Below are 25534 nucleotides of genomic sequence, written 5' to 3'. Positions count from 1 at the left end.
CCTGGGTGGCTCAAATGGTTAAGCGTCTGCCTTCGGCTCAGGTCATGATCCCAGGGTTCTGGGATCGAGTCCCGGCATCTGGGAGCCTGCTTCTCCCTCTGCCTCTCTCTCTCTCTCTCTGGCTCTCATGAATAAATAAATAAAACATTTAAAAAAAAATAAAATATATGATGGGATTCTCATTGAAACTGCATTAAATTAATGTATCAATTTTGGGACAATTGGCCTGTTCATGTTAAATATTCCCATTTAAAACGTAGTATACTTTTGTCTTCATTCAGATATTATTTTATATTTTCTAGTAAGATATTTTACTTTTCTTTGTGTTGCCCTCTGCATTTTTAGTTGAATGTATTCATAAATATTTTGAAGTTTTTATTGATGTTGTGAATAAAATGTTTTTCTTATTTCTATTCTACTTTTCTAGAAAAAGGTATTGATTTTGTGTATTTATTTTATATGCTATCAATATGAAGAAAAGTATCAATATAGTCTTTTTTATTAACTAATTAAAAAAGAAAAAGTGATCATATTAATACAGGCTGAAATAGAATTGATAACTTTCAGTAGCCATTCCTTTTTTTTTTTTTATGTTCAATTAGCCAACATATAGTACATCATCCATTTTTGATGTGGTGTTCAACTTATTAGTTGTGTATAACATCCAGTCAGCAGCCATTCTTAATAAAATCTAGGTAAAATGGAAATAAAAGATGATTGCTTAGATACATAAAGATTATTTACTAAAAACAGCAGCAGATTCAACAAACATGGGAATCCCTTCAGTTAAAATCAGAAAGTATTCAGGGATGCCCGTGTTACCAATAATAAACATTACATTTGCTACAACCTCCAAGGTAATAAAACAAGAAAATAAAGTAACTGGTATGAACATCAGAAAAGTAGAGTTAAAGTATCTCTTTTTGCTGATGCTATGATTGCATATCAAGAAATTTAAGCAACTCTGGTTAAAAACTTGGTGACTGAATAAGATAATTTGGTCAGCTGGACAGAACTATAAGCTAAGGGTATAATATCAAAATCTTTCTGTCAATAATTAACCATTTTTATTTTCAAGGTTCAAATTCCAGAGAAGGAGCATCTCATTGCCCTAGTTTGGATGATTTCCCACCCCTGGGGTAGGGAGGTAGAAGCCTCTTAGGAACTCCACTAGACTCAGTAGAATAAGAGTGATTCCTCAAGAAAAAGATTTGAGGGTCAGTTTTTTTTTTTTTGGTAAACTGTAATAGATCTTAATTTTTTGGTCAGAGAAAACAGGTCCAATCTAGTTCTGTCCTCTTACCAAGAGGATGCTTTGCCTTTTTCACTGTTTCAACTCTACACAGTATCCGGGACCCTGTCTTATATCTAGTTAAGTAGGTCTTTGTTCATCCAAACATAACTACTTTGAGTTCTCATCTTTATGCCTTTGCCATTGCTATTCCCTTTCTCCAGGATGCCTTTCCTCCTTCTTCCTCTGTCTACTTGCTAGCCCTTATTTTTTAAGCTTTAGCTCATGTGTCATTTCCTCTGTGGAGCCCTTCCTGAGCCCATATTCCCGGTGTATGTTAGCTGTCCCCTTCAAAATTGCCACCCACAGCCTGTGTGCATCAGCCTTGCCACACTGATTCAGATAATTATCTGTTCATTTCTCTGCTGTCTCCATTAGACTGTCAATGACTCATCAGTGTGCTCAGCTTCTAGGACAGTGAATGGTACACAGGTGACCCTAGTGAGTATTTTCTGAATAAATGAATAAATGTATGAATGAACTAAACAACGCTTTGTTAGTGATGTTGGTCATATCTTTTCATAATCTGCTGTCTAATTTTACCTTTTCTCTTCCAATTCCATTAACCTCTCAGCTCTTGTCTCTGATGAGGATGTGGAGTAGAATGCTGGGTGAACTTTTAGACTGCAGTACATGCCTTCCTTGCATCCTGGGCCTTGCATCCTTGTCTTTCATCTGTTCATTTTGATCTTGTTTGAACATCAAGCTGCTCCCACTGCCCCCATCTTATCACCCTCAGTCTCCCGGTTGGACAATTAGTCAAATAAGAACCTCTAGGAATGCTTTGACTTACTAAAGAGGCTTTCTAAAGGAGAAGACAGAGTTGGTCCTGCAAGCTGCTACCACCACGACCTGTCTTTCCCTTGGTTTCTCCCCGACATCTCCCCCTTTGTGCAACCTTGGTGCGGCTTCTGTGTTGGTGTCCAAAAGGAGACTACCTACTAAAGTCACTCACAGTTGCTTATTAGGGAAGTTCAAATGACTACTCTTTTTGATGGCAATTGTGTTTGAAAAGAAAACCAGAGTGTCAGTTAAATTAAAAACACACACACACACACACAAAACAAAACCAAAGAACTCATGCCAGAATTTCAGATAGACATCAGTAGGGAAGATATTTGGGTGAGTAGGCCATTACTAGTAAGGTTCAACTTGCTCCAAAGAAGGGACTGGGAGTCCTGGCTGGTATGCCTGAGGACAACCTTGCATGGCATGGGAATTAGACTGGAAGGTGCACAGGACATCTGGATTCGGAGAGTGAGGGACAAATCTAAGTTCTACCTATGTACCAACTATGTCACCGTAAGTAGTTCATGTAACCTCTCTGAGCTTCAGTGTCCTCATCTGTTAAATGAGGACAGAAATACATATCTATATAGTCACTCTTATAAGTATAACAAATGAGATAAGAGATGTAAAACCTTTAGGAGTCAATGCAGTGTAACACTAGAGCATGAAGGTTACAGGGTCTGATTGGTTGGGTTCAAACTCTGGGCATGACACTAATTACGTGTCAATGACCTTGTCCAAGTTTTCAACCTCTGTTTTCCTCAATTTCTCTATCCATATAATAAGGGTTATATAGAAACTCTCATAGGTGGTTAAAGATGAGATGAAAGAATTTATTGCGAGCTCATACATGCATGGCACATAGCACTCAGTTGATGAGGCTCTCATCATCAAAGCTACAGAGCAATAGACATGAATGTAGGGCCCCATGTCACCAGAGAAGGGCCAGTCTAAGCCTTTTTTTGGCTTTAGCTGAAGGATTGAGACTTGCTTTATTCCTGTTTATGAATGGACCTATAAAGTTAAAACCCAGCTCCAGTTTATTTTCTCCCCCTTCTGTGTATGCCCTCTTTCTAATCCAAATGCAGAACTTGGCCTTCTTACTGATTTCTACCAGAAGTTCCATGCTCAGTCTCTTCCATTTTCCATTTACCCCCTCCTTCTCCCTGTCCCTCTTTCTTCCTCCCCTCTTTTCTTCTTCTATCCTTCTTCTCCCCTTTTATCTTCCCCCTTTCTCTGCCCCCTTTCACTCCCCCCTCATTCCTCCCTAGAGCTCCCACATTTCCCTTTTCTGTGAGTGGGCTCATCAAAGCATCTTTGTGTTTTACCAAGGGCAAGACTCTCCCTAAGAAATAAAGAAAAATTCATACAGCTGCTAAGAGAGTAACATTTTCTTCTCATTATAGAATATTAGGGCTGGAGGTGCCCTTAGAGATCAAGTAGTTCAGAGGTTCTCAGACATGGTGAGTTGGTCATGAAACCCTGGGCAGCATTTAAAAAGCCAGGCCCTGCCCCAATGATACAGGATCAGTAGGTCAATATTGGGACTTGGCATGGTAATGTGTGTGGTGTCCCAGAATATATTTATTTTAATTCAGGAAGGCTTGGATTCCAGTCCTCATTCCACCACTTGCTAACAGAATCATCTTGGCTGAGCTACTAAAACATCCACAGCCTAAGTAATATCTCTCAGATGTGGAAAATAATACCTTCCTCAAATAACAAGCAGCAAGCCACAGATTGGTCACATAGTAGGCAGTGACAATTGTTTCTTTTCTTCCTTCCCCGGGTAAATAGTACAGAATCCTGATTACCTCTACACACACAGGATGATGATGGAAGAAAGGGGCCTTGTAGCACATCTTAGAAAGGGAGAAGGGCTAGTTAGCATCACCCTCTCCACTCAGAACCCCCACTCACTGCCCCTAAGAAGTCCCAGCAACTTGCAAGAAGTCAGGAAATAAAATAAACAACTCTTATTGTGAATTTATTTCTTAGGACTATTTCAATTTATCTCTGCAACAACCCAGTGGTGTAAATCCTATTATTATTTTTAACCACATAGACTGTAAAATGTCTGTAGGCAGAGTTTTCTGGTTTTGTTTTTGCTTTAGTCTACTCTTTATAAGTCTGGCTCATTTACCCCATCCCTTATCTATGTTTTCAGATCCCAAATAGGTATTGAGGGGTCTTGGATTCATTTCAACCATAATGTACCAGGCATCTAATATAGAATTGCTAGCAGCCAGTGTCAGGAGCCCTGAGAATGAAGAATGTGAAGTTGTGGCTGTCTGGGCCACATTTTATTTGCTCCTTGAAACACCTGAGCACTCACTGGTGAGCCCTGCTACCGTCCTCGCTGATTTTAAGACCCACTCTTTTCAGGGACCCCCAGATTGTGTTTGCCTCCAAACCTTAGCCCCAGAAGCTTTGTTCTTCTCCTACTGGGAGGCCCTTGCTCCATCCGCCCCTCTCTTTTCAGACTTGCAGGAAAGGTTTCTATCAGCAAGAATCCAGGGAGGCCATTCATCCATGGGAGGCTTGACAGTGGTGCTTATTCTTTGAGGAGGAGGAACACTGGTGATTTCATGGTAAAGATGTTCCAATTTTGCTAAGTCCAGGGAGCCGAGCTGCTTTGTCACAAGTTCTATATTTCTACTTCTCCCCAGCCCCCACCCCCAGTGTATCTAAATCTTGCTCTTTTTCTTTCTTCATCGCCCATTTAGTTTTATCTTTAAACTCACGGAACAGCTAACTCCCCAAGTTAGCTGTGCCCACAGCAACTGGCTTATTAACTCTCTACCAGGCACTAATGCTGGTGGTGGGGGTTAAGGATAAATACAGCCTACTTGGGATTTATCAAGTTTGAAAAGCGGAGGGAAAAGACATAACAATTTTTAAAAAGAACCAGAAAGGCAGGGAGAGAAGAGCGTGTCGAGGGAGATGAAGGGTATATTCTGATGGGAACAGATTGCCCAAAAGGCAGGTGGGTGGCAGAGAGTAAAAATAACCAGGGAGTGACCGAGCCTTCATTTCCTTTGAAACACTCACACTTTAGGGAGATACTGAAACTGCTAATTTTGTTGGCACATGAACACCTCCTCCTAATTAATGGAGGGCTTATTAGGAGGACGACCAAGCTGCTCACACACAAAGAAAGGAGGGAGAATACGTTGAACTTACTCAGCTTGGCAGTCACGAGCAAGCGAGGTGCCACTGGGTGTGTGGTTACTTGTGGGTGAGCTGGAGCTGGAACCTTCTGCTGGGCCCCCTTCCTCCTGGCTCCTCGGGCTCACTGCCGCCTTCCCTGGCCCACCAGCAGAGAGGCACAGCCAGAAACAGGCTGCTTCTGGCTCAGACAGGCTAGAGGGGGCTCTATTTAGGACGGAGGCTCCAGAATCTAGCCTTCAAAGGAAAAGAAAAGAAAAGATGTCTTCATGACATCTATGTGCTTTGTCAAACAAAACCTTCTACACGGAGAACCCTGCAAATTGGCTACACCTGGCAGCAGCCGCTCCGGCTGCTAGTCTGTGATTCCAGGTCTCAAGCATCATCTTGGATTGTTAGTCGTTTTCACCTACAGGATGCTCAGAGCACCAGGAGCCTGAACCCGAGGTGGGGGGGTGGGCATTGAATGCTGACATTTTAGCCTTTGTGAGCCAGTTTTCTGAGATCAGCAAGAAGGCTGGTTCAGAGGAGTGTCTTCCAGTATTTTTCAGACTTGGAATGGGTCTTGGACCTCCATTTTCTGGGGGAGATATTCCACTTGATATGTCTCTGGATCTCACCTTCCAGTCATCCACCAAAGCCATTAATTTGAGCTTTCAGATCCCTTATGTGGTCCCTTATATATGCAGCATAGAACAGTCAAGATCACGGGCTCTGCAGCCCAATTGCAGCTCACCCCTCAACTTTGCCACTCACCAACTTGGGTTGTCTTGGGCAGTCACCTGCTCTGTGTCTCTGTTTCCTCATCTATACAAAGGGAACCCTAATGGCATCCACTTCAAGGACCACTGTGACGGTTAATGAGATAATAGATAAGAAGAGGTTAGTACTGTGCCTGCATACTAAGCACATAATAAATAGCACTGTAAGGATCAACTTTTAAAAAGCTTTAATTTATAATTTTGTGGCAATGTCCTTATATATTGGGCAGGGCAAAGTTTTTAAGATCAGCCTTTAATACATGGGAAAATTGAGTTATGCAGTGGATTGGTGACTTTCTGAAGGTTTACAACTAAGAAGGGATCCAGAGCCCAGGTCTTCGGTTCTAGTTTATTTTTGTTGTTGTTTGCCATGCAAACACAGTCATACCATCCCTCAGCATCTCCACTAGTACAACAGGGTGCAGGGGAGAGTGAGAAATGTCACACAGCTGCCCCACTCCAAAGATGTGTGGCTCAGAGGAGAGAACCCTTGACTTGGATAGTCACCATGCCTTGTGGTCACCAGACAAATCACTTTATCTGGCTGAGCTTCAAATGCCCCACCTTTATATGGAACATGATGATTATTTCTCTTTGTATGTGCATATATGTATTTATATGTACATACATATTATAGCTATAAAGTAGATATTATGTAGCTAAAATATAAACTCAAAATATCGTAAGAACCAATGATGGAATATTGTTGAGAAAGAGAAGAATATTCTTTCCAACAACATTGTGCAAGCAAAACAAACATGTCTTCTAAGAAGAAAACAGAAGAGGTTATGTCTTTAATTATTCTTTTGTTGTTTCAGTTTGGAGGTTGTCTTAACAAAATGAATAATGCAATTGGCTTCTATGGAAAGCTGTTAAATTTTGATGATGCTGAGAGATTGGGAGCCTGTTTGTGGGGAACTCTAGTTTCCCTTCCCAAAGGGAAAGCTCCCATGTGTGTACCCTTAGGGGCCAGCCCTGCTCCCACTGGCTGGAAACTTTCCTCTAGTCCAGACTGACGCTGACTAGGTCGGTATAGGCCATTTTCCAAGGAGAATGCAAAGGAATTGATGGTTTCCGTGGGTTCTCCTTATTCTTCAGCCTGCCCAGGCTTCCTGGCACCCCTCATCCATACGTCTATTCTGTGATGAATGCCAAGAGGCTGGTTAAATTGGAAATTATTCTTTGTTAAATAATAATAGCATAGATGGCATTTCCATTTTAATCCAGAGCTCTCAACACTCCACAGTTCTTAAAAACAGCCAAATCTCAAAAGGTGTAATATCAGGCATTACATTTTACTGACTCTAGAGGAGATGTGTGAGGGTGGACCTTAATGGAGCTTCTTAAATTAGCAGATATCAACCTTAGTGCTGGGACATGCTGATGTGTCATGATCAGTCGTGAGGCATATCACATGTAATGTGTTACTAAATAATAATTCACATACTGAAATTTTGCCAAAGATTTACTAGAAATTTAAATTAGATTAGGCTCAGGGTTATTGCTAAAACAACATTGCTTCTACCTACCTGCATTCTAATACGCTCTCTGAAGATTCTTTGCCAAGGGAGTGTGCCTTGCATATCAATGCCGCTCATAATGCTGGTTGCACTAGGAAAAAAAAAGGAATATGTCAACTTTAAGCTTCTCTGTGTTAACAAATGCCTGATATTTATTTTCAAAGACCCTCCCTCAAGGAGTAGAACTGTGGTCATTGGGTTTCTCCCTAGCAGATGATGGCAAGAAAAGACATCTAGGACATCTCCCATTTTAGTACTCTCGCCCTTCCCCATTTAATTGGATAAGGAAGGGACAGTATAATTTAGTGGAAAGAGCACAGGGTTTGAACCAAAGTGACTCTGGCATTTAACGAGCTGGGTGGCCTTGAACCAGTCATTCAACCTCTCTGAGCTTTAGTGTTCTAATTTGTAAAATGGGGCTAATGATAGTGCCTCCTTTGTTTTGAGGATGAGAACTAAGATGCATGAAAGTCCTGGCACAAAGCCAGGTACCAAGTGGCCTTCAGCTGTTATGACACCTATAGGATTACTGTTGTTGCTGTGACTTTTTTTTTTTTTTTTTTAAGTAGTGGAGCTCAATGCAGGGCTGGGGTTCACAACCCTGAGATCAAGACCTTAGTTGAGATCAAGTATCAGATGCTTAACTGGTTGAGCCACCCAGGCGCCCCAGTTATGGCTGTGTTTTAACATGTCCCTCCAGTGCCTGGCAAAAAAAGAGTATATTTTATCTGTGTGAGAATATAAGCTCAGCATCTAACTGTTCACAGGAGACATCTTTGCCTGCCTCACAGCTGGTACTTAAAGCATCAAAGAGGATCCTCACTCCAGCTACTTGTTAGATAATTCAGTCAGAATCTCCTGCAATCCAGCACCTGTCAGACGCTTGCTTATGGCATCTGATATTTATTTTTTCATTTATTTTACACATGCTTATAAAACTCATGTAGTGCTTACTGTGTAGCCAGCATGAAAGGACCTTAAGAATACTCATTTAATCCTCAGAACAACTCTATGATATGGGTACCATCACCCCCTTTTACAGATGAGAAAACCGAGGCACACAGAGGTTAAGTTAGTTCCCCAAGCTCACAGAGCTAGTACATGGCACAGCAGAATGTGAACCCAAGCTCCAGAGCTTGGAAGCTTGACTTTGATACTATGAGAAAGACTAACAGTCGTGTTAACCAGAATTTCCTCCTGAGTCATCAAGTTCTTCTCCCGGGCTTAGCTTTTTTTTTAATCAGAAAGCAAGAGACCCAAACATATGACTTGAGCACCCCCTTCCTCCTTCCTAACAATTTCACGTCCAGCCCTCAGTGCATGATACGTCACCTGTTTAGATAGACCTTCTGGGTCTTCGTCAAACTTGCTGCCAGTATTGTGTTCCATGTTATCCAATAGTCCCAACATGAAAATCAAGTGGTAGAGTATGTAAACAGAGTGTGTTGCTGCACAGGATTTTGTCAGCTTTACTTGCCATGAAATTAAAGCTATGAAGCCCATATAGTTCCCTTTCCACTTCCATTTCCGTGGGTCTCAGGACAACTTCTGTGCCCAGCTGCAGTCACCAGCTCTGTTCAGGTACCTGCTGATATTTACTTGTTCTGCTTCCTTTCGAGGACATCTGCTCTATTTTTTTTTTATCGCTGATTGTTCTGTTTTCCTTATTGATTAATCATATATAATTCCTCCCAATCTCTTGGATGTAGGGAGAGTATAAACCATAAGCCAATAAGAAGCTTATGATGATTTTCTTACCATGTAAAATGTTTCAAGGTGTGTGGATAAAGTAGGAGGAAGATGAAAAAAATGATAAATGATATTATCTATTATGAATAGCTACCATTTACTCATTGCTTGCTTTGCAGCAGGCGCTGTGCTGAGTGCTTTACATACATTATCTCTTCTTAATCCTTGCAGACATGGTTAATAAGCAATAGGGCTCTAATTCAAAACCAAGTCTTTCTGACATCAATGCCTGTCCTCCTAACCCACTACACCACACTATATATATGAATTCAGTTCGGACACAAATCTCATATTTTGCCCCCATCAAGTAAAACGCTTTTTCTCCTTTCGACCTCAGGTAAAGAGTTGAATAAAAGCTTTCAGTTTGCAACACATCATCACCAGTAGTACAAGGCCTCCCTGGGTTTATTTATTTTTCTCCTTCACCCCTAATCACACTTCCTAGTCTCCTTCCCTGTGTAATGGGACACCCATTACAAATAAATACATAGATTTGCTTGTATATCCTTGTATATGCTTATATATTCTTGTATGCCCCTATATTTATGTCAGGGGCATACAAGAATATATAAACATATATAAGGATGTATATGCATATATCTTTGTAAGATGTCATATAATTTTGTTATGCACTTTAAATTTATATTAATGCAGTGTGCTGCATCTCTCGATATGTTTTTTTTTTCCTTCAGTACTGCGTTTTCAAGATCCTTTTTCATGTTGCTATGTATACATTCAGTTTCTCCTTTGCAACTGCTGCACGGCATTCCATTATATGCCTTCATCCTATCTTCCACAGCTGTTACTCTACTGTTGGAACTCTGCTCTTACCAACAACGTGGTACATGGTGCTGAGTGAGAACTTCTTGGGAATATATTCCCAGGAGTGATGTTGCTGGGTTATAGGGCGTATGCATGCTTAATTACACCCAAAGCTTCCAGATTGCTTTCCAGAAGGGCTGTACCAGTTTAAACTCCCACCAGCCATGCACAAGAAAAAGTTCCAAAGTGCCACATTCTTGACAGTATTTGGGATTATTCACCTTTTCCCCCCTTCATTAACCCTTTATTACAAGCGATGCTCTTTGAGCAATATAAGTGGATTTATGTGAAAATATCAAATGTATCCAAGAATGAAGGCACAGAAAGCAGCAGATGCATCCCGGTGTTCGCGCCGGAGGCAGCGGGCGCCCAGGTAAAAGCTCTTCCAAGATGGCCTGGCTCCAGGCGACCGGGGTGCCACAGTGTGGGGAACTCCTGCTCCTCCCGCGGCCCCTCCAGGACAGCACCAGCTCCTGGGGCCTGCGGGCCAGCGGCCACTACATCGCAGGTCTCGCCGGCTTCAGGGCCAGCCCACCGGCACCCTCACAAGCCCTCGGCTCGGCCAGCCCTTTGCAGGAAGGTCTCGCTCGGAGGGACCCCGTTGGCGGACAGGGAGGTCATGGAGACGCGCAGTGCTGCCCTGGGCGGAGGGCAACTCTGTCGCAGAAGGACCGATCTGGAGGGGCGTCAGGGCCCCGAGGGTAGCACCGCGGCGGAGCGGTCCTCCGCAGGGCCTCCTAGTCTGACCGGGTTAGCAAAGAGCAGCGCCTCCACCAGCTAGCTGGAGTGTCTGACTTCCGGGCGCTTGGGGCTCCGCAGCGGAGCAATGTTCCAGACGCAGTGGCAGGAACAGACGGAAGTGGGAGGGGTGCGGCGGGGTGGGGGGGAGGGCGTGGAGGTGCACCGAAGTCCTCCCACAGCTGGGCCTTCTCACCTGCGGGCGAGGTGGGCGCATGTGCGTGTGGAGGCTCGCACTCACCTGGGCTGGCAGGTCCACGTGCCCCTCTCGCGGCGCCGGCTCCCCAAGGTCCTGGTCCTTCGGTGTCTGCGTCTCGTCCGCCAGCCAGGAGTGCCCATGTGCTGCAACAGGACAGGTTTGTCTACTGCGGCTCCCAGTGCTCGTGACCTTCACCCACAGAATATGGTACAGGAGCCAGTACGATGGGCTTGTCTGGGTGGAACATTATCCACCTTTGTCATGGTTGCCATTGGACATATACAAGACGGTATCTAAGTAAAAGCCTTCTACAAGTTTGGGACATTTGAGCATGCCAATGAGGCAGCTGGAGATAGGTCGGGATGCGCATTGGATGCATATAGGGGCAGGAGAGCAGCAGTTTTTTCTCTAAGTCCTCCCTAGCACTTGGTTTCTGGGTTTCTTACAGTATCTAACATTGGCTTTGCTCAGTAGTTATTTGTGTCCTTGTCGGCAGTGAGCATCTTCTGGGTTGTAAACTATGTTTTACTTCCTCACTTTTGCATGTCCTGCAATGCTTTGTTTGTAGCAAGACCCTTAGTAAGTGTTTCTTAGAATGAATTGTCTGAAGTCTGGAAGCTAGCCAGCCCGTAAAAGCCCATTGTCTGGGAGAGGGTAGGTTGGAGCTAGGAGCAGCAAGCCACCGGTGATCCTTATCTATTCAAATAGGGGTGATTCAGTCGGTCTTCTCTTTTGTGGAAGATTTCCCCCCAACTGTAACTAGATGTACCTATTTACATTGGGATAGATGAACTATATGAAACTGCTCTGGTAAAATCAGACTTTTGAAGGTATAGGATTCCTGCCCCTCCCCCCCCCCCCAAATTGACAACTGAAAATTATGCCAGAGAGGACTCATTGTCTTCTTTGGTAACATCCTGGCCGGGCTTGGGAAGTTCCTAGAAATAGCAAACCCTTTTCTCTCAGCCAGGGACTCAGGTCCCAACCTTGCTGGGCAGAGTGGATGATGTGTTTCATAATGCATGAGTGTTTATTTAACAAACAGCAGGGCTTTCTAATTAAATTATTGTTGGAGATACAGACGGCATAACCTTTCCCTCAGGGTGAGGTACTCACTGGCTTTTCCAAGATGTGACCCCTCACGAGCCCGCTGGCCTCTCGGGCAGTCCGTGCGGAGGGGGTTATTAGGAGTGAGCTGGGTCATTGTAGCCATCTGTGTTGAATCATTCAGCATCCGAAGTACAGGCTTTGGTGTAGTTGGCTTCCCCACCCAGAATTTCTCTTTATACCAAAGCTCTTGGAATGCACGCAGGTCTGGAGACCCTTATGTTGGAATGATGGGGAAAAGAGGCTTTAGTAAGCTCTTGGAGGAAGCTCCGTACAACTTCTGGCTTGAAGGAGTAATAAGTGATTCTTGTAAATCTCATCCGGTCAGTTCCTGAGTTACTCTGAAGCGTGGTTGCATTTAAGGTTCAGGACTTCAGTTACAGAGACGGGTCCCTAAAAGATTAAATACATATCAGAGTTACGCTTTCTCAGGATGCTTCTTTTCCATTATGGTGATTATATTAGGCAGCATAGACCTCATTATACTGTAGCAACAAATTAAGCCTTAAATCTGGGTGCCTTAAAACAGCATAGGTTTATTTCTCACATTACATGTTGAACGCTAGTAACAATGGGGTTTTGTTTTGGCAACTCTGTACTTAAATTAATTTCTCTCTGATTACCTATTGTAATAAAACAAACTGCTCCAAAACTTAGTGGATTAAAACTTTATATTACCTATCACAATTCTGTGGATTGACTGTGATCAGTTGAAGGTTTTTTTTTCTACTTTATGTGATATCAACTATCTGATATCTTGATCAGCGGGGGCATCAAAGATATCTTGTTCACATATGTAGAGAGCAGTTGATGAGACAGCGTAGCTGGAGAGAACCTACATGTGACCTCTCCATGTGATCTAGGCTTCGTACAGCATGGTGGCTGGGTTCCAAGTGGGGGGATCTTAAGAGCAAATATTCTCAGAAAGCCAGATAGAAACTACAAGATCTCTTATGACTTAACTTCAGGAGTCACTCAGTGCCATTTCCACCATATTCTGTTAATTAAAAGTGAGTGACAGGGCCAGCCTGTATTTAGGATGAGGAGACTACAGAAAGGCATAAATACTAGGAGTCATGGTTCACTGGGGGCCCACCTTTGGAAACCAGCCACTTAGATGGATAGAGACATGATGAAAATAGTTTTGATGAAAATGTGCTTACTGTAACTTGAACTGGGTCTGATTGTTAGCTGGTTAAGTTAGTCTTTATTCTGGAGCTTAGGTGAAGAGAATGAGTGGTGAATGAACCTCCTCTGAGAAGTAATGATATCCAGGGCACCTGGGTGGCTCAGTCGTTAAGCGGCTGCCTTCAGCTCAGGTCATGATCCCAGGGTCTTGGGATCGAGCCCCGCATCAGGCTCTCTGCTCAGCGGGAAGCCTGTTTCTCCCTCTCCCCCTCCCTCTGCTTCTGTTCCCTCTCTCGCTGTGTCTCTCTCTGTCAAATAAATAAAATCTTTTAAAAAAAAAAAAAAGTAATGATATCCAATTAGCAATGGACAGGGCTTGCTGGCCTTAAGCACAGATAACCTTTGTTCTCTTACCATGTTTCTTCCAAAGTGGCATAAAGCAGTTTTTAAATGAGACCTATTGAGATGTCCTGACAAGATCTTTTCCTTTCCTCTCATGTCTGGCCTCTTCACCTCCATGTGAACACGTTATCAAGAAATAAGACCTAGGATTTTGAGATGGGTACGTAGGAGCAAAAGAGAACTAGAATGAGGACATTCTTTTACACGTGTCCCTTGGTATTCTCAATGGCCGCAGGGTGGGGTGCTAAAGGCAGAGCTGGGGATAGCTTAGAACCCTATAGCAGAGATCTGGGGAGTGGGGCCCTGCGGGGATGGAAGGGGGAGGCAGAGCTGGAGCGCCTCCATTCTGTGAGAGTGGCGTTTGCCTTTGAGGCAGCAACAGTAATATTTCATGTCTTCCGTAGTGTCTCCTACCTTTAAATGTCAGTCTCTGCAGCTGCCTTATCTACTGGAGCACATTTCAGTTAGGTATTCCAAATCATACTCTTTTCTTCCAGGACAAATATGCCAGAGGTGATATTTACTGTTACAGCAGCATTTTAAATCCTTGCGGGGAGGGGAGGGAAGAAAGGCCTAGTGAATAGCAGTTTCTCCCTTATAATAATAATAAAACAATAATAGAAGAAGTGAATTCTGGGTGGGATGCCCGTGACTGGCTGATTTAAGTGAACATCTTTTGTCTCCGCCCTCCTTGGTCGCCCTCCTCCCGTGCCTGCCTTAGCGTGAAGGTTATGAAGCTTGGCTCTGTTGAGAATGGCCTCCCAGTCTTCTTCATGGAGGTTCATGAATGGCTCCTAGCATGGTTTCTACCTAGAGACAACTGGGCTCCTACTTCACCCATTCCTTGTTCCTTCTTTTGTTTGGGGGAATGTTTGCATGAAATCAGAATCACTATGTCTCAAGTATTTTACCAGGCGCCACTGCTTCTGCCCACCTGTGGGCCATTTTCATCTCTCAGTGGAGCACCAACCCCACCTCCAGGAGGCATAATGGTTGAGAAACTTGCATTTACATGTTTCCTCCTTGGAATCAAGTCTCCATTCCTTGGCCTGATATTCATGTCTCAGCTCACTTGTTACTGGTCCTTATGATGTGGTTTTGGAATATAGGTGAGCTTCGGTGGGTTGAGGTCCAGAGCCAACCACCAAGAAAGAATTCTTGAGACGTCTTTGGTCCAAAATTGTGGTTTTATTAGAGCACGGGGACAGGACCCGTGGGCAGAAAGAGCTGCTGCACTGGGGTTGCGAGGGGTGGCTGATTATATACTTGGGAGTTGGGAGAGGTAAGGAAAAAGGGAGGTGTCCAAAAGGACTTTCATATGGTAAGTAGGACCCTCAGAATACTGGAGGCCTTGCCATTGTCAATTTAAGGTGGTTTTCCCTCTAGCAAGGCATTAACATGAAGATAATTGGGAGCTTCCTGGAAGAATATCGCACATTCCCACCCAGGAGTGGGGGTGGAAGGTTGCAGGGTGTCAGCTTGTGCTTCGTCCTCAGCTAGCCTTCTGCTCCCTCATCACTTATATCCACTTGTTCACTGGGCTGTTGTCTTCACTGCCTCCCTAGTAGATTTTGCACTTTCCTCTACCCAAACCTTATGCAGGCTAGCACGATGCTTGGCACGTGGGGTTGGTGGTAGTGATGGGGTCTCAGTCAATATCTGCACCATACCCCCACTCCCCCCCCCCCACAGGCCCCATATTGAGAATCCTTCCACCACATCTCTTATCCATATTTCTGATTCTTGCCCTCACTTACGGGCTCAGATTAGGATCCACTTCCTCTGTTCAGGCTTCTTTGACTTCCTTAGCACTTGGTGCTGCTCTGTTCTGAAGTTTTAAAATGCTCATTATCATCACTGCTCATTTGGCATTTGGCATGTACTATCCCATGCTATTTTGAATGTCCATATGGTGTCTACCCAAATAGACTGTAAGTGCCTTACAGGCAGGGATAACTTTGCCTTGTGCTTATTTCATCTTCCCTCAGAGTCCTCAAGATAGTTCTTTCAACATAGAAGGTGCTCAGTTAATAGTCATTAAGTGGACAGATCAAGGAGTCAGTGCAGCCCGGGTCCAAAGAAGCCTGCCTTTTGGTGGCTAGTCGACTCCATTTGGAAGTCATAAACTTGCACAAAACAGGGTCTCTCATCTTACTGTTTCCCCTATAAGCAGAGCTCTACTACTTGGATTTCCTAGAAGTGAGGGCTCTTGCCCCGGCCTGATTCCCTGAAACTGATGGTTCAGGTGGGGAATGTTCCTAGTGTGAGAGAATTTTGAAATCATTGGGCCTTTGCCACATCCAGTATTTGACAATCATGGTGTCTTGATGGTTAGAGCAAAGGAGGATCAGCCTATTAGGCCATGATTTCAAGTTCAAGTTCATAGCGGACTAAAAGTAGAGCCTCACACCCAGTTTCAGTTTGTCTCTCCCATTTAACATTTGGTTAATCTCTTTTTACCTCCATTTCCCCATCTAGAAACTAGATTGAATGGTGGCTGTCTATGTGCTTTTATATAATAAACGTAAAAGAACTTTGGATATAGTAAAACACGAGATGGATGTCAGAAAGCATAGGCAGCACCTTGTAAACATCAGCTAATATTTATTGAGGGCTTACTCTGTACATGGGTCTGCGCTAGGTCCAGACTGCGGCCTTCCTGCATTATATAGTCGACCTGCTGAGGAGTTCGGGATTCCATATGGCCTGGACCCTGATCCACAGGTAGGTGAAGCTGGAAGAAGGATTGTAGTGACGGGGTTTTGGAATATAGGTGAAGTTCTGTGGGGTGAGGTCCAGAGTCGGCGACCAAGAAGGAATTCTTGAGACATCTTTGGTGCAAAAAGGTGGTTTATTAAAGCATGGGGACAGGACCAGTGGGCAGAAAGGGGTGGCTGATTATATACTATGGGGTTGGTGGAGGTAAGGAAAAGGGAGGTTTCAAAAGGATTTTCATACGTTAAAGAAGACTCACAGGATACTGGCAGCTTTGCCATTGTCAGGTTGAGGTTGTTTTTCCCTCTAGCAAGACATTAACATGATGATAGTTGGGAGCTTCCTGGAGGAACAGTACACTCTGCCGGCTTCAAGTATCTGTCAATGGGTTACGGGTTATCAGGACATTTAATTGTATCTACATTCCCTTCTGGAAGCTAAGCCATTGATAGAGATGCTTTGTTCATTGTAGATTGCTAAAACATTTGGAAACTGAAGGAGGAGTCTTGTAGGATTGGGATCACTATTAGTTAAGTATTTGTTTTTCCTTTCCTTAGCTTTAGGGCAGCCAGGAGTGCCTGAGAAATGTCTCATATATCCCATCTGGGGGGGGGAGGTTGTGGTTTGTGGGGAGTCAGCTTCTGCTTTGTCCTCAGCTTGCCTTCCGTTCCCTTATCAATAGCCTAGCAATCACATCTGGATGTTTAGCCACCACTGTTAGGTCAGGGAAGACAGGAAGCTAAGTGTATGGCAGAAAGCTGACCTTGCACATTTTGCATTTCAGCAGGTTCTGTCCCTTAAACATTTCAGAACACTCAGATTTTGCCACCTCCACTCCTTGAAAGTTCTGCCTCTGTGAAGACTTTTCAGGTCTTGGATGATGAGTTGTATCTAGCTTGCTGGTGGTGCTCACCACTCCAGAGTAATCCCTGGAGCCTCTGCTAAGCCTGCTTCCTCTCAAAGGACGGTCTAAAAACCAGATGCCCCTGACTGATGTTGCTCTTCAGCCAGCTTTGGCCACAGCCTGGCAAGGACAAACAGTGACCTTCCGCCCAGGGAGTCTACTATCCTCAGCCCTGTTTTCATGTAAATGTCGCTGCCAGTAAAAGGAAGCTGATGCACAAAGTATCGGCTGTGAAGGCAGAACTACCTCTAACTGAAATGTCCTTGGGACTTTTCCCTCCTTTCCTTTTTCTTCTAGTTTTCTATGTGGTATCAGCCACTGAGTAAGGGAAAGCCAAGAGGTTTAAGTATGTTGGTGCTCACTGGGCCAGATTAATAACCCAAAAAGCCTTCCAGACTGGCCATTTGGGGGTGAGGCCAACTAGCCAGAAAGTGTTGGGTTGTGGGGAGCACTGGCTGGAAAACCAGCCTCCCCCAGAGGTGCGAGCTGACAGGCAAACCGATCGAGTGGCAAGCTCTCCTCCTTCCTCCCTTCCTTCCTTCCCTCGCTTCCTTGCCTTCTTTTTGCCCCGAGCTTGAGATGGTTGCTCGCCAGTGGCTCCAGCCTCTGACGGCTGCTGCCCTCTACTGGGCAAAAAGCCTCACTGGGAGTGGGAGGTGCTGAGCTCTGGACCAGGAAACCAGCCTTCAGGCTGACCAAGCCCGCTCTGTCTGTGGCTCCTGTGTGATTTGGCTTGAGGGCGGGCAGAAAGATTCAGAGAGTCCCCCTTGTACCAAAATCTCTACGGAATCTATCCACTAGGGGGATTCATTGCTTTGGATCCTTTGAGCTCCTGGGAGAGGTGACTTCTGGCTTCTCCTTACCTGGGTCGGACATTGTGATATTGTGGCCTTCCACCATGGATGATCCTTAAACACTGCCGGTGACTTTGCTTCCTGGATTAGCTACACACAATCCTTTCTCAAGGGAAGGCCACAGAGGGAAGTTGAGTCCGAAGGGGGCTGTGGAAGCATGGGTCTAGTAGTGGTCTCCTGGCTCAAAAGAAGCCATCATAGAGCGAGGGTCCTGAGTTACCAGGAGGCAGAAAAAGAGTATGAAGAGCCAGGAGAGAGTGGGGAATGTGGTCTATTACGGGGGAACAGTGGATAGGAAGGTACATAAGAAACTGGCCTTTAGCACCTCTCAGCTTTCCCCAGAGCTGGTCGTACTGGTAGACTGTGCCCAGTTGGCTTCAGAAGCTAGAAGCGCAGGAGGATCCCTGTCTCCAGTATGACCATAGAGTGATCCTGGGGCATTTCTGGATCCTCAGCCTAGAGTACAGCCCAGCCAGACAGGAGCAATGACCTCCCTGACCACTCAGTGATTCTACTTGAGGGATTTATTTTCCTTTCATGAGCTCCTGCCAAGACTCTTGGTTAGAGCTAATGGGGCTCCCCCAGCCAGCAAGTGTCTCCTGGTGATGTGCATAAACAGTGCCAGGAAGGAAATAGGTTTCCTGTTCTTAATGGGCTTGTTAAACCTCTTATTGAGTGGGGTTTAAATGGCATTATTATGAAAAATAATAATAGTAAGCAAGTATTAGTAGTAGTAGTAGTAATAGTAGGAGCAGAAAAATTATGATATGGGGCCTCACTGCCCTTCCCATTTTAACCTTGCCAGATTGAACATCTTTTTGCCAATAAATACCCAGGGATGGTGGTGAGTGACACCAGACCAATAATTGGGGAAGACGGTGTACTTTGCCTTCATGACCTGCCGCTTCCCAATTCTGAGCCCTTTTCCACTTTTTTAGTGTTTTCTCCTCCCTTGTCCCTTTCTCTCTGGGTTCTCAAGGTCTCATTCTGTCCAGGAAGATGGAACTCCAAATTTCTCTCCCTCTTAATTTTAATTAACATCAAAAGGGTTTAAGTTTAGGTTTCAAGTAGAGGTGATTTTTGGAAAGGGTAGTGGACCCTGGAAGAAGCCTAGTGAGAAGTGGGGCTCATCTGCTCATCGTTAGTTTACAGCTGGGACTGGAGTGGTGATGTGTATCTCAAACTTCAGTAATTTCTAGATCAGGTGGTTCACTATTTTTACTGCTACTTTTTACAAAGGTATTGATTTTCTTTATTCTGATTGTCCTGTTTGACTTAAGTAGTTTTGGCATCTTCTTAAGCAGTGTGCGTATGAAATTATGGGTTCAGTGTGTGAGCCAGGTGTTTTTTTTTTTTTTTTACCCAATATATATTAAAATGGATTCCTAACAGCTAAATTAAAAAAAAAAAAAAAAAAGTTCGTCCATGTGGCAAATGTGTCATGCCCTTGAGGGAAGGTGTACCATACTTCTGGAAACACTGCTATAGAGAAGAGGTTGTTAAACTTTTGTGGGCATCAGAAACACCAGCAGAGCTTATTAAACTTTAGATTGCTGGGCGCTCCCTTAGAGATTCTGGTTTCGCAGGTCTGTTGTGGGTTGAGTCCCATGACTTTGCAGTTCTAACAGTTTCTCAGGAGATGTTGATATCCAGGGACCACACTTTCAGAAGCCATTGTCCAGAGGGCAAGAGCCCATTCTCCATTTCCACATGGGTAGGTTTCCTCATCTGAAAATGATGACAGCACCTATTTCAAAGGGTTCATCTTACGCTCATATTGAGTTTGACAGACTTGGTGGCTTCAACAATAGATGTGTATTTCTCAGAGTTCTGGAGGCTGGGAAGCCCAAGTTCAGGGTGCTGGCAGATATGGTGTCTTCACATTGCTGAGAGAAAAATCATTTCTTTTATGTCCCTTCTTATAAGACACTATCCCATTCATGAGAGCTTACTTTTGTGACCTGATTACTTCCCGAAAGTCCCACCTCCTACTACCATCATGTTGAGAGTTGGGATTTCAACATAGGAATTTGGGTTGGGGGGGATACAGGCATTTTATCCATAACAATGTTTATCAACATTAAATGAGTTACTATATGTAGAACACCTGGCATATGGCAGAATGATTTTTCTTGGCACCATTCTACTGGTTTGGAGTTTTTTAAGCTGTAGAGCTTTTTAGGGTTTAGCTTGAAGCTCAGATGGGAAATATAGGGAATTCTGTCAGGTTCATTTTAGTTCTAAGTTTAAGCCCATTATGCAACTCTGGGTGGCCAGGCAGTTTTCCAGCAGCATCCCACCAGTATTCTATCTTTCAGAACCCTGGCAGAAAGAGACAGTGGGTCTTCGTTTCTCTGTCTGGTCAAATGCTGTGCCGAGGGCTGAGGAACAGAGATGAGGGGGCGTGGATTCTTGCTGTGCTCGCTGTGTTCTGAGCAATAGGCAAAGAGTAACTCAGTTCGATTAGATGATTGTATTTGTGATTTTTTTGAAGCTGCCCAGTAGTTTAGCCCCCTTTCTGTGTTTGTGGAATTCACCCGTGTGATTCTGAAAGGAAGACAGGACCCTCCTTTTATTACCGAAGCCCAGAAGCCTAGTCTCACTTTCCCCAGCCTTAGAAAACCACGTGAGCCAGGCTCCACAGATGGAAGCGTTCACTCTGCTGATGGCAGGGGTGGGGTGGGGGGGTAGCACCACATCTGGGGCCAGGGGTGGCGGTGCCAGGAGCCAAGGACCCTGTCCCTGGGATGTCACCTTTGCTGTTGGCAGCCTTCTGACATTTCTGCTCGTCTTCCATGTATGCTTCTCAAGCTCTTCCATCACATCCTTTTCCACCTGGCCCAGAAATGATGGTTTTTAGAGCAGTAAAGTGACATATCACAAACTTTTAAAGATAACTGGCCACTGCCTGGGGCATGGATTAGAGGAGGAGTGACCCAAGGCAGGAAGACCAATGAGGAGGTGTTATCTGAGGAATTGAGGATAGAGATGAGAGGACAGAGGAGGAAATGATTTAGGAGGTAAAACTGACAAAGTTTGATGATTGGGGACCTGATTTTATATTTGAACTTAGACGACAAAACCAAATTTTCAGTTTTGTGCGCAGCATTAGTTGCCTTTTGGGGGTAAGTCTCCAATTTGTTGGCAATGTAGGTACCCCCAAATTGGTGGGGAAACAAGATGAGAGGTTCTTGAATAGGACTGTGTTTGGAGTATAGCTTGGCTATGGTTTTCTCCATTTCAAGTCTTCTCAGCTCTCCAAACTGAGCCTTTACTAGAGGTTAGGCATTGATAGTTATTTAAGAATACCATTTCTTTTGATTTTGTTGTTGAAAATAGTGGGAGAAATCCCACATGATCTTGTACAAATACGCAGTTACACAACACAAAGTGCATCTTGGTTTTGAGATTCCTCAGGGGCCCAGGTGAACCGTGTGATTAAGTCTGCTAGAACAGGGTATATGCCGTGGGCTCCTGGCTGCTTTTATAAACCTCCTCTTTTCCTTCCTCTCACTAACAAATATCCCACTGAGTTAGTACCTCCCCAGCCCTGTGAGTCGAAGGGTTCACAATTAAGTGTTCCTTATTGCTGGATGAGTTTATACACTGCCAGACATATATGCACCTGCTCCTTGCGGTGTGTTTATTGGGAGGCTGCCACCACTGTCTTCTCCACTCTTTGAAAAAGGCTTTGGGTAGATCCAAAGCACTGGCTATTTACATAGCTAGCTCCCGCCCGCTTTTTCAAGGCTCTTTGTTCAAGTGTCAGTCCTGGTTTGTAAAACACCAACAGAGTTGGGGGGAAACGTAATTACAGTTCACATCTGGCGTTTCTACCGACAGGATGCTGAGCTGCCTGACTGCACTCCTTTCCTGTCGCTTCTCTCATTTTGTCTTTTCAGTTCCAGGCTCCCTCTCCCGCACCCCCCACCCCCCAAGCTTGCTCTTCTGTGTGCCAGAGAGCCGCACATGTGTAAGGTGGCAGGCTTTCTCCTGGCCACTAGGTAGTCTGGTCTATAGAGCCTGCCCACCTTCAGGGTGTCGAGATGCCAAGGCCCTGGCTGGTTACAGAGGGAGATCTCTTGTGTGCTCCACCCTCAGAGGCCATGAGGGGCAGTCGTCTGTATCTAGATCTGAAACCAACCCTTTTCTGGATCAGACCACTCGAAGAGCTTTACATGATTATTTTAGACTGTGGAGACTTCCAGTCTTCCTAGAAGGCATATTGCTGCTTGGATGCTATTCTGATTTGTCTCTCTACATTTAATGATGTAATGTGTCAGGACTCGGTGACAGGCACTTGTGCACCCACATCCCAAGATCATTATTAGTAGATACCGTTTCCTGTGGTCACAATTCCCCTGTTGGAGGAGGGTAGTTGAGAGTAGTGATTGTCTAACTTTTGAGTTTCAAAATAATATATTTAAATCAATCATGGTGACCAACATGGATCACTTTTTTTTTTTTTTTAAAGATTTTATTTATTTATTTGACAGAGAGAGAGCACAAGCAGGGGGAGCAGCAGAGCGAGAGGGAGAAGCAGCAGAGGGAGAGGGAGAAGCAGGCTCCCCGCGGAGCAGGGAGCCTGATGTGGGGCTCGATCCCAGGACCCTGGGACCATGACCTGAACCGAAGGCAGACGCTTAACCGACTGAGCCACCCAGGCGCCCTGAACATGGATCACTTTTAAAGAAATATTTCAGCAACTCTTATTGCTACTTATCATAAAAGACACATTTTAATTTCAAAATGTAGGGAAGACTTTTTTTTTAGTATAAAGAACAGTTCTTTACAGTAAATAACGTAGGTTTATTTTTAAAATGCCTTTTTGATAGGAAGAATGCTATTTCTTGAAATAGTAGAAATGGTTTCCTGTGGCCACCCAGCCCTCAGAGGTGGGGGAGGGAAAGTGGGGGGATGAAGGGACAGCAAGGGAGTATCTTCTGTAACTTTCTGCACCATGCTAGGCATCCAGTGGTGCAGCTCAAGCTTCATCTCCCTCATTGCTCTGAAATTCCTTCAACCTTAGGTGCTTAGTAACTGTTTGCCATGAACGATCTTCTGCAGTTTGCCATTATTTTATGTTTATTCACCAAAAACAAATTAATTTATTTCAACCTTCACACACACACACACACACACACACACACTCACACACACTCACCTTATTTCTTAAACATAGAAAACACTTTTTGATTTCTTTTTTGGTAAAAATTCATGATTTACCTTTTCTGTGATTGCTATGATAATGTGATCATTGGTAAAATGTTATTTAATAAATGATGACTTGTGCTTTTAGTATAATTAATGTCATTGATGACATGCCATTTTCATAGGAAAATGCTAGGGAAGATGGTCTGGCAGACATATAGTAAGTTCAGTTTTGGGCATAGCAAGTTTGAAATTATAGCAGACCTTCCAGATGATGTCACATCCAAGGTTTTCTTTTCTTCCAACTATATTGTACACTTTTGTTATCACAGGCTATTTTTTTTTCTTCTTTGTCCCTCCCTAGTCCAGTGATGAACACGTACTAGATCATGAGTAAACACTTCTATGTTGCTTTAGGAACTGTGTAGAAGGAGGTTGGTGAAAATTTCCAGGAAATATGGGAATTGGGAGTTGGTGATCAATGAGTGATATGGGGCAGTGATATAACAGACACGCAACAGAGGTATGGGGGTGTAATTGAAGGTTTTAAAGAATGAACATGAAATGGGAGATGAAAAATGAGTACCTAAATGATGCAGCTTTCTTTTTTTTTTTTTTTTAAGATTTATTTATTTATTTTAGAGAGAGTGTGTGCACGCTTGTGAGAGCGTGTGTGTGCAGGGAGGTTGGGAGCAGAGGGAGAGGGACAGAGAGAATCCCAAGCAGACTCCCTGCTGAGGGCAGAGCCAGATGCAGGGCTCGATCTCATGACCCTGAGATTGTGACCTGAGCTAAAATCAAGACTTAGGTGCTTAACTGACTGAGGCACCCAGATGCCCCATGATGTAGTTTTCTTAAAGAGCCCATTTTGTAGGTCACTAATAACTTGGGATTCAGAAAATCATATGGTTTTAATGGGATGAAATTTTTGGCTGGAACACTTCACCTCGAGATTCTAAGAAGTTCATTCATGCGAAGTGATTCATTCATTCACTGAACAAATAATTCATCAGACCCTTACTATGTGCTGGGATTATTATAAGTGCTGGGAACGTAGCAGTGGATAAAACAAAAATTCCTTCCCTCCGAGAGCTTATATTCTAATGGAGAGTGATAGGCAATCAACAAAATAAATAAATATACAGTATTGTCGGGCGCCTGGGTGGCTCAGACGGTTAAGCATCTGCCTTCGGCTCAGGTCATGATCCCGGGGTCCTGGGATCGAGTCCCGCATCGGGCTCCCTGCTCCTTGGGAGCCTGCTTCTCCCTCTGCCTCTGCCTCTCTCTCTCTGACTTTCATGAATAAATAAATAAAACATTAAAAAAAAAGATTTACAGTATTGTCAGTGGTGGTGAGTGTTCTGAAGAAAAAACAAAACAAAAAGTAGACATGGGGCAGGCTGGGGCAGTGGTGGTGCTTTCAGGCTTAAGTAGGATGAAGACGAACACAGAGGTTGACAGGCAGCCATGGTGCTGTACTGTTTTCCAGGGACCAACGCAAGATGTTCGGGAAGCGAGAGGCCTCAAATTCTCCGAGTACAATCTGACTTTGCATCCTAATTAACAGTGACAGCCTACTGCTTTAGAATAGGAAATAAAGTGGAAGGAAAGCAAACGCTTGATAGTTGACCTGACATTCACTGTTGCAAGATTGGGAACGTACAATAAATGTCACTGATGGAGCAATATTCATGAAGTAAAAATGTCAGTTTTCAATTTGGCATGAGGATGGTTTGACATGTATTAGTCGCACACAGAATATTATCATAATTAATGCATTAATAATGCAGCTGTCTTTTTCCTCCCCAGCCCAAATTAAAGAGGAGAAAATGGAGAGAGTCAGGTAAAGAGCAGCGCTCACCCTGATCAGACCTTTTCCGCCAGCATTTTTCTCCTCCTCTGCCATCTCCGTGGCTCTGGCTTCTGACTGGTGTCAGTCCACATTTATCCATCTCAATTTTTCCCTCATGTTTCCACGAACAACACCAGTGGCCTTGTCTGCTGAGGCCCCTCTTCTTAATTTCAACAGTAGTTTAAAAGACAGTTCTAATGATACACATGTTTACTGTAGAAATGGCATACAAATGAAATCAAGAATATAAAAATCTCCCATGGGCCCACCGCCCAGAGAAAATGACTACTAATATTTTGGTGTTTATGTTTCAGTCTTTTTTATTCTAATCATACCTATTTACAAATGTGGTATCATTTTATACGTAGTGTGATGGTCGGTTTA

General features: G+C 44.0%; 1 protein-coding gene and 1 long non-coding RNA gene across 10 annotated transcripts in view; both read left to right on the top strand.

The window, feature by feature from the left end:
- Positions 1-24627, top strand: LOC145723383 (uncharacterized). The gene is made up of 2 exons (XR_014148331.1): positions 1-68; positions 24525-24627. It is a non-coding gene; the product is annotated as an uncharacterized LOC145723383 (long non-coding RNA).
- The window catches only part of NRXN3 (neurexin 3), a 1456830-nt gene that overhangs the window by 329316 nt on the left and 1101980 nt on the right, over positions 1-25534 (top strand). The window lies entirely within an intron of this gene.

This window comes from Leptonychotes weddellii, chromosome 9 (assembly GCF_054177405.1).
Source record: "Leptonychotes weddellii isolate Sample4059 chromosome 9, ASM5417740v2, whole genome shotgun sequence".
In the NCBI taxonomy this organism is placed as follows: Eukaryota; Metazoa; Chordata; class Mammalia; order Carnivora; family Phocidae; genus Leptonychotes; species Leptonychotes weddellii.
This window is presented reverse-complemented; position numbering and strand designations above follow the sequence as displayed.